This window comes from Grammomys surdaster, unplaced genomic scaffold (genome assembly GCF_004785775.1).
Source record: "Grammomys surdaster isolate TR1022 unplaced genomic scaffold, NIH_TR_1.0 133, whole genome shotgun sequence".
Lineage (NCBI taxonomy): Eukaryota > Metazoa > Chordata > Mammalia > Rodentia > Muridae > Grammomys > Grammomys surdaster.
This window is the reverse complement of record NW_021604591.1, coordinates 745867-756806: the sequence shown is the minus strand read 5'-3', so window position 1 is coordinate 756806 and position 10940 is coordinate 745867. Positions and strand designations below refer to the sequence as shown.

General features: G+C 47.7%; 1 protein-coding gene across 1 annotated transcript in view; it reads left to right on the top strand.

The window, feature by feature from the left end:
• Tgfa (transforming growth factor alpha) overlaps positions 1–10940 on the top strand; it is an 86385-nt gene that overhangs the window by 40063 nt on the left and 35382 nt on the right.

Genomic DNA, 10940 nt, shown 5'->3' with positions numbered 1-10940 from the left:
CTCTCTCTCTCTCTCTCTCTCTCTCTCTCTCTCTCTCTCTCTCTCTCTCTCTCTCTGTCCCTCCCTCCCTCCCTCTCCCTCTCCCTCTCCCTCCTTCTCTCCCTCTCCCCCCTCTCTCTTTCTCCTCTCTCCTCCCTCTCTCTCTCCTTTTCCTTCTCCCTCTCTCCCTCCTTCTCTCCCTTCTCCTCTCCCTCTCTCTCTTTTCCTGAGAGTTGGGAGACAAAGCCCCCACCTTCTCCGTACCCCAGGGAAACTTGTCCTGTTTCTTGGGCTCCTAGCCAGTGGCTTCTGTTTGTGCATAGTAATGGTGGTCTTAATGATTTTGATGCCTGCCTTTCTGTGTGTTGAGACAGGAGTGTGTGCATGTACTCAGGTGCTCATGGTTGTATGACAGGCACTTACCCACTGAGCCATCTGGCCAGTACCAGATGCCATAGCAACGCTTACAGCTTGGGCATGAGGGAACTTGGACATGAGGCCAGGCAGGGATTGCCATTGTTCTGGTACTTGGTGGAAATATCACCAGGCTGATCCAGGGGGCTGAGGTGCTGTGTATGTGGCCCTGTTCTGCTTTGCACCCTTCTAGACCAAACTGCACCTGAAGCATGCAGGCTTTGGGGGTGGGCCAGCCAGGTGGAATGGAGACCTGCTGGCTACTGAGTCACTACGAGGCACGTTGGAATGGTGGCAATGCTAATGTAGCCATCGGTTGGAAAGGAACTTTTGGCAGTGTTGCCCCTTTGTCTCTGTCTGTTCACATAGACAAACAGGGTCTGGGGATATTCCACTTGAGTCTGCCCCCTCGGGGCCCTGGAATTGCTCCTGCTGAGCCTCTTTGGAATGCTGCAGTCCCTCCTGGCAAACCTGGTCCTTCAGCCAGAAAAATGGCAGTGGCTACCCCACCAAAAGCCTCAGTTTCCTCTTTCCCTTCTGGATTTCCTCCTTGGGGAATGTGCCCAACATCAGCAAGCATTTAGGCTTTATTCCCCTCACACAGAGGCCCCCAAACCTGCTCAGTCCCCTGCCCTGCTGTCTGAGACTGTCAAGGCTGAGCACTCCTAGAGGCCCAGGTTGGCAGGCCAGAAGAGAGGCCACACTATGTGCTGTACAGATGGCACCAAGCCACTTCTCTGGGGACAAGCAAGGTGGCTTCTTGTCCAGCCTCTGGCTGCTCTCAATTGGGTGGATGATTTAGACGTGGGACTGGTTCTCTTTGGTTTTGTACACTTTATAACCTGGGTCCTGGGACTCAGGGGGGGAGGGGCCAGTAGTCAAGTTCAAACAGTGGTGACTGTGTCATAGTGAACTCTCCAAAGGTTGGATGACTAAGCAGGGCTTGGCTGTCACACTTTCTCTTCTTTTAAGTGACTTTACCAATAGGACTGCTTCGTCTGTCCCACCCCTCCTCCCTCCCCTAGGGCTGAAATCCTGAGGTGGGAGCAGTTCACATGTTCCTGTGCATGTGTAGGTTCATGTGTGCATAGGTATACATGTGTTCACAGGCATGTGGAGGCCAGGTGACAGCTTTGAATATCATCCTTAGAAACACTGTCCATCTGTTTTGAGAGATGGTCTCTCAGTGGTTTGGAGCATGCTAATTGGATTAGACCAGCTGGCCAGCAACGTCCTCTGTCTCTACCTCTGGGCACTTGGATTAAAAGCACTCAGCAACTTCCTTCTCTTTAAGGTGGTTCTGGGGATTGAATTCAGATCCCTGTACTTGAACAGCAGGTACTCTACTGACTAGGCCATTTCTCCAGCCCTCAATTTAATTTGTGAATATTTGGGTGGTTTTTTTATGTTGTCTGATACTTGTACTTCTTTCCAGGTGAACACTGTTTTGGGGAAATGTATTTATTTATATACTGAGTGACTTCAGTATCTGAGCTCCCCTCCCTCTATGCCCTGGGTATCGCTAGGCTAATATACTAAATTCCAGAAACTTCCATCGGGAGTTAAGATGAGGGATTTCAGGACTGTAGCAAATGGGCATGGCTTCTCCACTCTGCTGGCCAGAACTAGAAGCAAATGGGTCTACCTTCAGTTTCTATATATCCCCAAATGACAACTGCGCAGCAAACAGCCTCTGGCACACATAGGGTGAGGCTGAGCATCACAGAGCATTGTGGAGGAAATTATAGGCTCCATGTGCCAACCAAGGGTGGGACACGGGCTCAGAAGAGCACAGGGTTTGTCCCATGTGCTTTTTTTATATGTTGGGGGAAACATGCATGCCATTAGAGTAGACAGTTACCCTGGACCTTTCTTGGTAAGATCTTGTTTTGTTCCTTTTTCTTAAATTCCCCAAATTGGAAGAGTGGAGGGACCCGGAGATGTGGGAAACTGGGTCATCAAACACTTCTCAGGCATTTAATTTGGGTGGGACAGTGAAGAACACAGGGCCTTGGGTAGGAGGCCAGGATCCTGCAGTAGGGCCCACTTGCTTTCAGACTTTCCAAGTCCCTGAGCATGTTAGGAAGTATCTTAAATTAATTCCCTCATCTGTGGGACTGGGCTGAGCAATTGCCTGAGAATCTCCACATGCTGTTCTGATGGACAAGGAGAGGCCTTGGAGGCCTGGAGGGGAGATCCTGAGGATGCTTTCACGTTTTTAGGGAGCACTGTAGTCAGGGATCATTTGGTGATGCCTACCCAGACCAAGTGCGGAGTTGGCCCTCCATATCACAGGTACTGCCTGTTAAGCCAAAGGATAAAGAGACCAAAAATACCTAGGAAAACGTCAAGCATTGCGACCATGTATAAACTTTCTTCCCCAAACTGTTTACAAAACAGCAACAGTATGGCCACTATTTAAGCACTGTTTATGTATATAGTAATGAAGAGGCTGTTCTAAATGCATGGGAGGGGCTAGAGAGATGGCTTGGTGCAATTGTGACAAGCAGGATTCAGATCCTCAGACCCCACATAGGAAATGGACAGGCTTGGGGTTCCCTGTAATTCCAGCACATAGGAGGTGAGACAGCTTAGGGCAAGATGACTAAGCTAGGCAAGCTGAAACACTGAGAATCCCTGCCTCAAAAAATACAGTGAAGAACAATGATATTAACTTTGGACCTTTATGTGCACATGCATGCATGCTTACACGCACGCACGCTCACACACACACACGTGTGGGGACATGAGTGTAATGTCCATTTATAATCTATACCATGTCCTGTAAGGACTTAAGCATCTGTGGGTTCCAGTACAGCCGGGTCCTTGCTTCATACAGAAGGACAGATGCATTTGATTCTCTTGGGATGTTGCCTCTCAAGGATGCTGCTGTATCTTCAGATCCTAACCTTCTGCTTGCTAGGATCCTACAAAGAATCAGACATCTCTTCCTGCCCCTCCAGGGGCCAACCTGGCAGGTGACTACACAGCCTGTGATCCTTTCTTGGGAGTGTCACTGAACGCTTAGTGTGTCACTTAGTCCATAAACTGCCACAGGAGTGAAATCAAGGTTCTCAAGTTTGGAACATAAACTTTTATCCTTGTCTGTTTATAAAAGTCAAAGAGAAACATCAGCTGGAGGCAGGTGAGGGCTTTGGAACCCACAGCTTAGAACACCAGCTACACCTTCCTCAGGAAAAACCTCTGACCTATCTTCAAAAGGTATTTTTCAATGCCCCCTTTAGAAGGACAGAATGCACCCAGACACAAAGCTGTCAGGCATCCGCTTGCCTCGCCCTCAGCAGAGCTGCACGTTCCCAGGCCGTTCATCTGGTTCTTTTCTCATGAGATTCACTGTGATGACCAAGAAGGTGTGGTGAGGGCCCCTCTGGGCCCCTAGTTCCTACCCACCCTGCACACTCCTCAGATTGGCTGTTTACACTTCTGATTCCCCATGCTTCGCCCTGGCCAGTGTCTATGGAATCTGCCCTCCCTGTGTTTACTGGCTTGTTGAATTTAGTATCTGGAAGACTTTTCAAAAATAATGAACATAGAAACATCACCGTGGGGTTCTTTGTAGGGTTTATCACCATCCTTACTTGCCTAGGGAGGTAGTGCCCAGGTCAGGCATCCGTGGGGACTGTGGACTCCAGTCTGCTGAGATGAGAATTCAGGCTGGGCTCCACAGAAGGAGGGCAAGTCAGATTAGAGGGGAGAAAGTCTTTGAAGGTTCTGCTTGTTTACAAAGCAGAGGGAACATGGGCCTGCCAGCCAGCCAGCCAGCCAGCCAGCCAGCCAGCCAGGCCTTTCCTCATTGCTCACCTCCTTCAACAAAAGCTTTTCAGAACTTCAGACTGCTTCCCGATTCCTTTGTCTGCAGTTTTCTCACACGTGAAGCTGAAGTCATTCTAAAATTAGAAGGCTCACGTGTTTGACCCAGGTACATGGTTCACCTGTTTCAAATCTCTGTCTCTCACACAAGAGGCCTGCTGTGCCACAGCTCGGGATAAAACCACACACACCTGTGTGAGGTTGCATAGTGCTTGGCATAGAGGAGCAGCCGGGAGGAATGAGTCTTCCTGCCTTCCAAGGTGCATTCCTTCATCATCTACTTCCTCATTTTACCTGCTGTGTGTGTGTGTGTGTGTGTGTGTGTGTTTTATACATGCCAGTACATGTGTTCATATTTGTATGCATGTGTGTGTTCAGGTGTGTATGTCCTTGTGTTTGTGTGTGTGTGTGTGTTTTATACATGCCTATACATGTGTTCATGTTTGTACGCATGTGTGTGTTCAGGTGTGTATATGCTTGTGTATTTGTACCTACACATTGAGCCTAGAGTCTCACAGACATACAATGTCATCCTCAATGGCTTGCCACCTTATTTTGTTTCTGGTTTTGGTTCTAAGATTTTTCTCTTCCTTTCTGTATATGTGCCTACCTATGTTTGTTTACTTTGTGTGGAGTTTGCAGAATCCAGAAAAGGAGTTGAAGTCCCTGGAACTAGAGTTACAAATGATTGGGAAGCCACCATGTGGGTGCTGGAAACTGAACCCTAACATAAATCCCAGTCTTAGGAAGACTGGAAGCGTTCTTAAGTGCTGAGCCGCCCACCTTTTTTTTTTGAGACAAAGTCTCTCACTGAACCTAGAGTTGCTGATAGAGTCAGGCCGGCTGGAGACCAAGCGCCTGGGATCTTCCTGTCTCTGTCTCCCCGGGGCTGCGATTACAGGGTGTATCTCCACAGCTGGCTTTTTGCACAGGTGCTGAGGATGTGAGCTCAGTCCTTCATGCTTGCACGACATAGCGCTTTACCAAGTGAGCCAGCCCCGGCCCCTACCTGTTACTCTTTCCAGAGGAAATTGTGCTGTCTCCTGCTTGTCAAACAAAGCCTTCTCCGGGAGAAAACAACACAGAACAGGGGAAGAGATTGCTCCTGGGGCTGGCTAAGAGACATTTACAAAGCCCTCAACTCCCCCTGCACCTCGGTTTCCTATCCGTGAAATAAAGGAAAGGGATGAAGTCGGTGGCTTTCCAAACTCCGAGGTACAGAGTGACTCTAGTCGGGACATGAACAACATTCAAAAGCATTCGTGGACTCCCGTGGCATAGAGGTATTCAGAGTGCAGGCAAGGACTTGGGTGTCAATCTGTGACTGGCACCTTGTCTGAGAAAAGGTCTCTGTACTTTTATCCACTGTATGTCAGGCTAACTGGCCCATGTGCCTTCAAGGATCCTCCTGTCTCTGTGTCCCTGTCCCTCATGTCCTCCACGTGGGAACCTGACAGCAGATCGGTTTTAATGTGCTCATCTTCGCTGGACCTTTCTGGAACCCTAAACTCAGTTCCTACAGTAGCTCTCTCCTTCCATGCAGATATTTCATTAATTTACATAATATATAATTAAATTGCGCAAATACAATAATGAGTACAAGTCACATAAACAGGTTTGAGCACAACATGGTAGCCATTTGGTCAACATCTGAGCTAACTGGTAAGAACAGAAATAGGCTGTCAACTATGGAAGCCACCTACCTAAGCTTGTGCAGGCTGAGAGCCTTGATCCAATGATGCCAGCAGAGGAAGAGAATGCTTGACCCTGGGTGTGCTAAGGGGATGTTTTAGTAGAGCCGGAATAGTAGAGCAGCCATCAACTTTGGGGAAAGCAGAGCAAGTGCTAAAATTCATAGGATTTTAGAATCTAGGCCCAGAGACACCTTATTATATTGATGTTTTTAGTGTTCAACATTTATTTTATATACATGGCTGAGAACAGTCTGCCAGAAGGCAGAGGGTATTCATCGTATCCAGCCCTGAAGAAAACTAAGTGTTAACCCTGCCAAAGAAGGGATTGGTTTGGTCTAGTTTGGTCTTTGGAGACAGGGTCATGTGCAGCCCAAACTGACCTTGACCTTTGATAGGTGATACTGGCCTTGAACTCCTGGTCCTTCTGACTCCACCTCTCATGTGCCAGGATTACAGGGTGATGCCAATGTGCCTGGCTGACTGCAATGATTGTGATATCCCAAACACTCACAGAACGAGGGCAGATCATGACAGACTTCTCTCAAGGAAGTCACACATGTACACTAAGAAGACTCAGCGCTCTCAACCTTAGTCTCCACATGGACAGTTTGGACCCATTGCATTGAGCTATACCTTGCTACAACTGGGTGCTAAGCAGACTCCCCATCGGACTGGCCACTCTCCCAAGCTGTAGCTGTGCCATGGACAAGGAGAGCATCTATCTTAGGCAGCAATCCTGTCAAAAGCAGAAGCCATGTCCTACAAAAAAGAAAAGAGAAAAAAAAAAGCAACAACAATAAAAGCCAGCACCTTCTCACCATGCACCTATGCAAAAAGTGACTGCTTAAGGAGTTGGCCTCAGAGTCCTGTTGGGAAAATAGTGGGTGCCCCAGCTGGCCCAAGAAACACAGGCATTAGGACACATGCAGAGACCCAGGAGTCATGCACAGGCTGGGCCATTACTCTGTCCTCCATGAGAACATCCTAGGCCAGCCATTCTGCATCTGCCTTACTGAAGTCTGATTCTTAGTGAAGAATCCGACTGGCAAAAGCAGAAGAGGAAACATGCAGGGTGACCAAGGGCTAGAGGGTGAGGAAGAAGTCAGATTCCATAGTTAGACCTGAAACAGAGGAGCCCAGCACCCCAAATCCAAAATGACCTGGGAATCATTCTATACAGCAGATGTTTGTTGAATAACTTGCTGCCTTCAATGTCTTGATGGTCCTAGTATTAACTGTCTATTGGACACAGCCTAGAATTGCCTGAAAACAACTCCAATTAGGTAATTGTTTTATTAGGTTGGTTTGTAGACATGTCTGTGAGGGATTGTCTTGATTATTAGTTGACATAGGAGGGTCTGACCTACTGCAGGCAGCACCATCCCTAGGTCAGTGGTCCTGGGGTACATAAGGAGGCTAGCTAAAGCATGAGCCAATGAGCAAGCCAAGCCAGGGGGCTTCATGTTCCTGTTTGCATTCCTGCTCTGACTTCCCTCAATGATTGCCAGTGATCTGGAAGGATCAGATAAGCCACTTCCTCAAGACCTTCCACTCCTGTGAGGAGACAGACATCATGGGTGTTACTCTGTTATTGTCGAGAATGATACTAGAGTTTGGGACACCTCGTGTGGGACAGTATCTATTGCTGATGGGTGTGGAAGCCAGGATGACCTTTCTGAGATTTGATAGACTGTGACAGGGTCTTCCTATGTAGCCCAGCCTGGTCCTTAAGTGCAGCTTAGTGTTAACCTGGTAAACAAGAGCTTTAACGTTGTGCACAGTGCGTGGCCTACCTTGGCCCTTCTAGGGAATCTGCATTTATAAAAATAGTGAAAGAAGTTAGCTTATTCCCCATGGGAGTGAAAAAGGGGTCTTTAAATGTCCAAAAGGAGGGTCAGTTCCAGAAAAGGTGGGCAGAGGGCTCCTAGGTGGCCCTTCAAAACTGTGTTGTGAGAGGGAGGAGACATGACTCCACTTGAGGACACTGACTGCTCTTCAGAGAACCAGAATTCAGTTCTAGTACCCACATGGCAGCTCACAAACCTCTGTAACTTCAGTTCCAGGACTTCTGAGGGCACTGCATGCATGTGGTACACATAACATACATGCAGGCAAAACACCCATAAAACACACATAAATTTTTTGTTTTAATTTTTAATTGTGTTAATGAACCAAGCAGAGTGGTTCACACCTGCGATTCTAATGCTTGGGCAGCTAAGGCAGGATTTTAAGGACAGCCTGGGCTATCTATGTAGGGAGACCCTGTTACAAAAAGAAAACATATTGATTGTTTTCAGGCAAGCATTTGTGGAGCCCAGGCTAGCCTCAAACTCACTATATAGTTGAGGATGACCTTGAACCCTGAGTTTCCTGCTTCTACCTCCCAAATTCCAAGGATACAAATATGCTTTAAGCAATTCTACTGATGAAGAAATAAAATGTACAATAATAAAGGAAAACACACATGATGTAGAAAAAGTGAAATTGAAAGATGAACTTCAGATTTACAAGTGATATGACCAGATGTAAAAATAAAGGGAGGCGCATTTACAGCAGATGAGCCTGTCACTTCCTGTGTCCTTGGTGTTGAGCAGCTGCTGTGGTTGCCAAGGCTAGCCCAAGCCCAGAGCTCCCCTACTAGCATTGTGCAAGAACCTATACCCTGTGCCCTGCAGCCTGGCCCCAGTTCCTGATCCCAGCACAGCAGCCTTCTCTGTGGCCTTGGCATCCAGTTGAGTGTCTCCTATCAGTGAGCTTACCTTAGTGGCCCTGTGGTTCCTAAAGTCACAATCCTCTTTGCAGAAACTACGTGCAGGCATCCCTTGATCATGATGGTACTGCTTCTAATTTTTTTTTTTTTTTTGCTCTACAGCAACTTTGTGCTCAGTAGCAGTAAATGAATCACACAAAATACTTAGTATAGCTTAAGAGTCTGACTTACGTGTAGGATGTTAGAATGCATATGCTACAGCACATGTGTGCAAATCCAAAGACAAGTTAGTGTGGCTGGTTCTCAATGATGAACTTTACATGGGAGCCGGGGGTCAAACTCCAACCCTCAGGCTTTGCCTGGCAAGCTCTTTACCAGCTGAGCCATCCTACCCACCCCAAGATGCTCAACAGGTCATTATAAAGTGAGTCCTCTGTTAGATGGTTTTGCTGGGTGACATGCTAAGGTTAGGGCTCAGAGTACACTCCAAACTCAGGTGTCCAACAGCTGAGTGCACTAAATACACTTTCAACTTCTATATCCCATGGACCATCCACCAAATGGTCACCTTCTTGCATGTGGGAGAGTTATACACTGGAAACCTTGCTTTTAACAGAAGAGTAGGAAGCCTTTCTGCATCCAGCCCTAGGCACGCCTCTCATCTGTGAGGCAGACGGTGGACAACTGGGAGACACTGTGAGGGTGATGCAGCCTCCCTGTGCACCGGAAGCTTTCCTCCCGAACCCTCCCTTGCTGCCCCCTGCTATTCTCCGTGTGTCATTGCTGGAGAGGCAGGTCCTATGAAGCAAGACTGTCTTTTCTTTTCTTGTTTTTTTTTAAACTTTTTAAGCTATATTTATTCATTTTATGTGTATGAGTACAGTGTAGCTGTCTTCAGACACCAGAAGAGGGACTCGTATGCATTACAGATGGTTGCAAGGCACCATGTGGTTGCTGAGAGTTGAACTCAGGACCTCTGGAAGAGATGTCAGTGTTCTTAACCACTGAGCCATCTCTCCAGCCCAGCAAAACTGTCTGAGGCTATTTTATCCGCCGCAGTTAAGCACGGAGACAGTGGATCTGACACTTCCGTGCCATGTCAGTCATCTCACTGAATGAAAATGTAGGCCAAGGTTACCATCAGTGTGGGGCCCAGAAAGCTGCAGTCTGAGGCCTTAGTCACGTTTTTGCTAGGGCTTGGTGGGAAGCAGAGACTGAGTGGTGCTTGCCCTAAAGGCTAAGATTGTCTCAGCTTTGATTGACAGTCCCCTATCCCTGGAGCCCTTGTTTCTCCTCACCTGGATTCTGGAATGCAGCAGGACTGAGTTTGCAGTGAATTAGGGCCCTCACCTCTAGGCCCTGTCTCCCCATTGAGGTGTCATCTCTGGGATGACAGGAAGTACACAGTGACTTTGAGGCAGGATGGTGGCTTTGTTCCCTGGGGTCTCAAGCCAGAGTGGGCAGCTTCTAAGCTATGGACTCTCAGAGCCTACAGTTCACAGACTCATCCTGAGTCTCTAGCCCAGTGGTTCTCAACCTTCGTGACACTATGACCCTTTAATACAGTTCCTTATGTTGTGTGACTCCAGCCATAGGATTATTTTCATTGCTACTTCATAACTGTAATTTTGCTACAGTTATGAATCATGGTGTAATTATCTGATAGGTAGATGCTCTTGAGTGACCCTCAAAGGGGTCACAACCCACAGGTTGAGAACTGCAAGTCTAGTGTCTTATCTTGAAGTCATGGCCCAATTCCCAGATGTCTCACTCACCTGACCCTTCTGTGACCTTGGCCAATCTGTGAGCCGAGGAGAAAAGGAGTGAGATGGGGCAGAGCAGTGGCCCTGTGCAGCAACTGCAGCCGGAGCCAGAAGCAACATCACTCCTTCCCCTTTGTCACTCAGTAGCCTTTCCCGTGAGCCTTTTCTCATCTCCACTCTGAGGGGCTTGGACTGTGGTAAGCACCTTGCCATTCTGAGCTATAGATTCAGTAGATCTAGAAAGGTATTTCTGAAGTCTCAGAAAGGGAAGGTGTCACGTGTGTCACTCTGAAATCTGCCACCAGTGAATCTTCCCGATACTGTGACAGGTTATGATGTGCCTCTATAGAAGTCTGGCATCTTCTATTAAAGTCAGTTTTCAGCACTTTGCAATTAGCACTTAGTTAAATAAAAGCCAGCACAAGGCAGAATCCTGAATCCTGACCATAGGGGCCACTGGGTCAGTACTTCCCAATCTTTTCGGAGTAAGCCCGCCCTCCACATAGATAGATAGATAGATAGATAGATAGATAGATAGATAGATAGATA